Below are 6,006 nucleotides of genomic sequence, written 5' to 3' on the forward strand. Positions count from 1 at the left end.
ACATAGGCGCGATAGTATACGAACTGACTCATTGACACCGTTTAAGCTGGAAGAGCTATAGAACTTACTCGATATATATATATATATGAAAGTGTGCGTAGTCGCGTAAGGCGAGGAATTGGTTGCCTATAAAACACGGCTGACTATGGCCACGTCATCACGTTTATCGCCAACGCAGTCGCCTGCAAGAGCTGTGCGACGACGTGGCGGGGGGCAATCGTCGACAGATGAATACGGCAGACGCCGACGCAGACATAAGGTGCGCGTGCAGCACACGTGTTCACGTTCCACCAATCCTGGTTAATCCGTTATAGCTTAGAATATATAAGGTCACTCTATAAGCGGCTATAACGGTTTGTGCATAATATTCCAACCTGTCGAACCACGTAAAAATTTTGAAATTCCAAAGAATAACTAGGGTCCGACATATGTCGACATCATTGCGATAATTAGTAAAATATATCAATTAAGTTGTTTATACATACATTTATTTCTCTATTTATTGCCTGCTAAAATTATAATATATTATGTATTTATTCTGTGAACCGACAGATATATTGCATAGCGATATACTTCTGTAACCATGGGCAGACGAAGATAGATGCATATGAAAAGGCTCCGTCCATTTGTCGCGAAAAATTGCTAACATATTTATACTGTTATCACAATTATTTGACACCTATTCCGTCCGACTGATACAGCACAAACACCCATAGGCGAGTGAACTACGCATGCGCACGCGTTAGTTGAGGGCATTATCTCAAATGCGTGCGGCCTCTTGCCCGCTAGTGTTAGGGCGTACACGCGTAGGTGTGTATATCAGTGTACGTGTGTGCACGAGAGAATACACGCGCATATTTCTCGCATATAGCATATAGGCCTACGTGAGTGGGAGAAAATGACACTATAGCGTAGTTCGTGTGTCGATATCGGTCATGATCATGGAACAGCTTGAGAGTGGATACATTTCGGTAATTAATGGTAATGATAGATTTGAAAATAGATAGCTCGAAATGTGTATCTATTACGACACTCGCTCGATTCCCGCAAGCAATGATTCTGTTACAATACGCGTACGCCATACGTGCATATGCGCAGTGCGAGGTTTATGCGCCGATATGACTTATTTAATAATCGCTTAGCTATAATTATTTCACAAAATTTAATATCTCTGACAGAACCGTTCAAGGGATATAGTTATCTAAGGATGTGTATTTATTTGGTTGTACTATCAAGATTTCTTCTGCGATATATATAGCTCATGTCTGAACTACATTTTGGCACACGCCTCGTCTGCTAAACTATGGGAAAACTAACAGCCTTCTAATTAATTCACTGAGTACTGCGATTAGTAGGTTTCTCAGCTCACGTATGTGTGCTCCGTTTGGAATATACCTGAACTTGGTGTTAGCACATCGTGCTGCTCTAGGTTACATTCCATTGTAATGTGGCGCCTTCTAGCTGATTGTTTTAATAAAATTTCGAAAAGGGGTTTATTGTAGATATGCGCTGTATTTTGCGCATGAAAGCGCAACTAGTTTGTGTTTACATTCAACTTTTATTTATTAGTAATTACCATTAGTTATTAAAAAATTATAAAGTATTATATGCTATGAGGTCACCTACAGTTACAGTGTACACATATTACCTTCCCCTTCGTTCTCGTGGCCGTTAACGTCATTGGCACATTCAACGCTATTATTGTAAGTTACGGTGATTAGCAGAGTAACAAGTAGACAAGTAACAAGTAACAAGTAGCAAGTACTTAGTATACTTAGTATACTTAGTATACTTAGTATTCTTAGTATACTTAGCAAGACAAGTAACAAGTAAGTAGACAAAAGGGTAAAGCGTAGGCGCATGGTGATGTCAGATTACGGACGCACGCGTGGCAAGAGCTGTAATACGAATAAGTTTGCCATATGACAGAGGAAACATAAGATAAGGAATCATAGATCATATGTGCATGGACACGTTTACCGCTACTGTATAAGTAATAACGATTACCTTCTTCGGTTGGATATAATGTTATTTCTACTCTTTTAAAGAACAGTACATAATCAAGTAATAAGTCAATAATACTGGTACATAATCAGTGTATAAGGATTGAATGAGGCATGGTGATAGCCGGAGGGAATTACAGATACGCTATCCCTTGCAAATGTTTACAAAAACACAATTAAAAGAGTTGTTGATCCATTCCAAAATTTCTAATGAGTATCAAAACGTGACAAAGAGCGCTAAAATCAAAACGATCGTAATCGTGTGATTGATGTAAATAGTAATTTTTCAGCGCGATAAACCAAAACATGGAGAAGAAAGCTGTGTCGTTATTTAGCACAATTCGTCGATATTCAGTCTGCGTAAACGGGTGACACGCTCTAGCTAGCTATATACAGACGGCTTCTACTTTCCATTTGCAAGTCCTTAGAATAGGTAAATAACCATTATTTAGAGTTGTTTTATTACCGAACATAAATAGTGTAATTAAGATCTTGCTAGGTTAGAGGCCCTAGACATCGAGTAAACGGTGAAAGTGAATCTTTATCTTCTTGATATTCAACCAGTTACTTGATGATTTTAATCCGCAGTTATGAACACAATTGTCTTCTGTCGTTTGTTTCACATAGTATGGTGTGTGATGATTTAGTACGATTGGTGTATATATATTGTTTTTTATGTTTACGGGGTCTAACAGATAAAAACCATTATTACAATGCAATTGTATCGTAAATATCTGAGATATTCTGTTTGCAACATAATCATAAATTAATTTTAATAGAATATTACACTAATTGGACATCGATGACAATAACATACCAGGGTTGACATACATATCTGTGTATTTAATTTATGTATAGAACGTTTGAAACTCGTGTAGTTTTTTTCGTCGGTAACTAGAGTATGTAGTACTGTCATCAGACACCCATATTTTGTCGGAACTTCGCAGGTATACAGTTGATGGTATTACATATTGTTGGTGTTACATATAAGTGAGGCCCTGGCTAGCACGATCCGTACCCTATAGGGGACATTCAAGCATAAGCTCCGGTCGGCCCGCAGCTCATAATTGAACATGTGTAAGTTTTATTACAAACAAAAGATCACGGTACACAGGAGAGCTGTTCAAATAATTGTTATTCGTGGTAATGTAGAACAATAAATATTTGAGAATGTTAATTGAAAAGCCGGCTCGACGTAGAACCGATTGCATTGTTCGTACCAATTATATTATTCACTCAAACGGTTTCGTCACGGGACAGAACGCGTTTTTGTATGTCGGTCGCGATAATCAGAGGCAGGTAAACACGCAGTAGACCTAGATTGCAATCATGCAGTGGGTGTTCGTGCAGTGGGTGCTCGTGAGTACAGGTATAGCGGCACTGAAATAATCCATGAACGAAACCGTACGTTTTGTGTCTAATTCAACACTAGACAAGTGCATATATTACTCCGAATTTATCAGACAGGTAGAATAACTGGTCAGCAGGCCATGGCAGGTCACGCTCAGCATAGCATAGATTTAAAACGGTTCACGTTTTTGTTTAGCACGTATTTAATCAGTCGTGCTGGTGTGACAGGTGCGTGCGTGTGTGCTTGTGATCGTTTGATTGACGAGGCAGGCGTTAACATCATTTGGTCTCACATCTACGTTGCTATACTGTTACACATGAACTTCGTGATCGTGCATTGAAATCTTTCATTGAGTTTTGAAATGTTGTTTTAGTCTGTATTGTTATGTGTTCTCGTAAATAACGCGTCGAAAGGGCAAATTTTCCTGAATGTATGGGTAAAATGAAAACGAGAAAGTAAATAGAGCATGTTTATAATATCAGAAAAACAAGTGGAAATTGATCATTTATGTTATTTTTGCAGGTGCTGTCTGTCATCATGCGATTGAACTTTGTTGCAGCGCTAGTCTGCATAGGCCTTGGCTCTGTAAGTAGGCCCTACCTATATGCTTAGAATGCATGTATATAATACATACATACATACATATACATACATACATACATACATACATACATACATACATACATACATGCATACATACATACATACATACATACATACATACATACATACATACATACATACATACATACATACATACATACATACATACATACATACATACATACATACATACATACATACATACATACATACATACATATTATATCAAGAGCGTATAAAGAAGTGTATAAGCGTGTGTGCGCGTGTGCGCGCGTGCGTGTGTGTCGCGTACGGGAGGCACAATTAAAATCTAATTATGGTTATTTAAGTCTGCAAATCGTTAGCATATCATAACCTTATAAGCATTGAGCAAGTCGCGTACGCCTACGTTTATGGTGTTTTATTTGCGCGCCCGTGCGTATACTGTTGGCTGCCTCCCACACGTAACTTGTGTATGCGTTCACAATGCAGATGTGAAATCATACCGTGCAGCGGAACAACATGTCGACTGCGTCCGTAATCATTAAATTACCACCCATGCTAAATTCATTATGATATGAACGTAGTAAGCTAGCGTAGCAATTATAAAGTCTTCTGAGTAATCCGATCCGAGTAGTTGTATGAAAGGCCACATCGAATAGTAGACCAGCACGTGAGATTATTTCATTATACGATGCCTTTCCTATGCACGGCAACCGGAGTATCATCGTTACCAATGTTATGATGATGCTCATGATGACATGTATATGTGGCACCCTACAGTTGGGCAATAATTGCTTTATGCATACACGTTTCTTGTTTGCCTGTTAGGTTTAACAGCAATTACTACCTGAAGACAGGATAAGCTTTACTGTTCCATTTCGCTCATCGTTTTTATTACTCTTAGATATGATCTAATTTAAATGATTATGATCATTCGCCGATTCGCACAGGCACAGTGTGCTCGGAATACCATAGAAACGTTTTGAACAGTGGTATAGTTAGACCAATAAATTGTGCCCGAGATTATTATAATGGGGCGCTATTCTATGATAGTAACAGATTACACATATTTCTATGTGCGTGTCCTCCGATGCTCGCTCGTATCACGCGATATTGTGACATCACACAGTTTGCGACCGTTTACGTCTTCATCGCTGATATTAGCATTTTTAACCAGTTAGAAGCCAGAAATGCACACGACACGTTATAGAAAGACGTTATTGGTGTTGGAAACTATCACCGTATTGGCTATGCAATACGATCTAGACTTACTGCGAGGCCCAGGAATTTTAGTTGTAATAAATCACAAAATAATCAACATGAATGTTTCACTAGTCACTGATTTACTGATATGATACTATTTAGCATATGTGCGCTGATCATATATCGAATGGTTATATATTTTTATCGATATACTCATTGAATTAGATCAGCTGTGATAAATAACGTTCTCGAAATGAGTAATTAGTGATGTTTTAGTGAATGGTGCTAATTAGTAACCAATTGTGCAAATTGTCTCTCCGGAACCAAAAGTGAACCCATAGCAATTGCTGGTGGAAATTTCGCAAGAGACGTCATAACAATTAAAATAGTTTCGTAGTGTCATGTAAGAAGTAACTAGTCCTAATTTAATTTAATTAGAAGATCCGGACGTAAGCTCATAGTAATCTAGAAAACCCAGTTGGTTAAACAAAAAATATACAAAGTAAATAAATAAATACAATAATATATATATATATATATAATTATATATATATATAAATCAGAGGTTATAGAAGTGATGTCATGGACCTGGCAATCCCTAAACAATTTTTAACTGTTCTCATTAATTAATTAATTAAGTAAGTAAAATGCGCCACGTTTCCATAGACTGTATATATAGCATGGGGACCTATACAGTAACCACAGTACTAATATGTGCAGCCGTGTATGTAGAATCGACACATAGCAGGTATACATGTTAGCGACGCATTATACGACGCATAGCAGGTATACATGTTAGCGACGCATTATACGACGCATAGCAGGTATACATGTTAGCGACGCATTATACGACGCATAGCAGGT

The sequence above is a fragment of the Priapulus caudatus genome, unplaced genomic scaffold (assembly GCF_000485595.1).
Source record: "Priapulus caudatus unplaced genomic scaffold, Priapulus_caudatus-5.0.1 Scaffold495, whole genome shotgun sequence".
Lineage (NCBI taxonomy): Eukaryota > Metazoa > Priapulida > Priapulimorpha > Priapulimorphida > Priapulidae > Priapulus > Priapulus caudatus.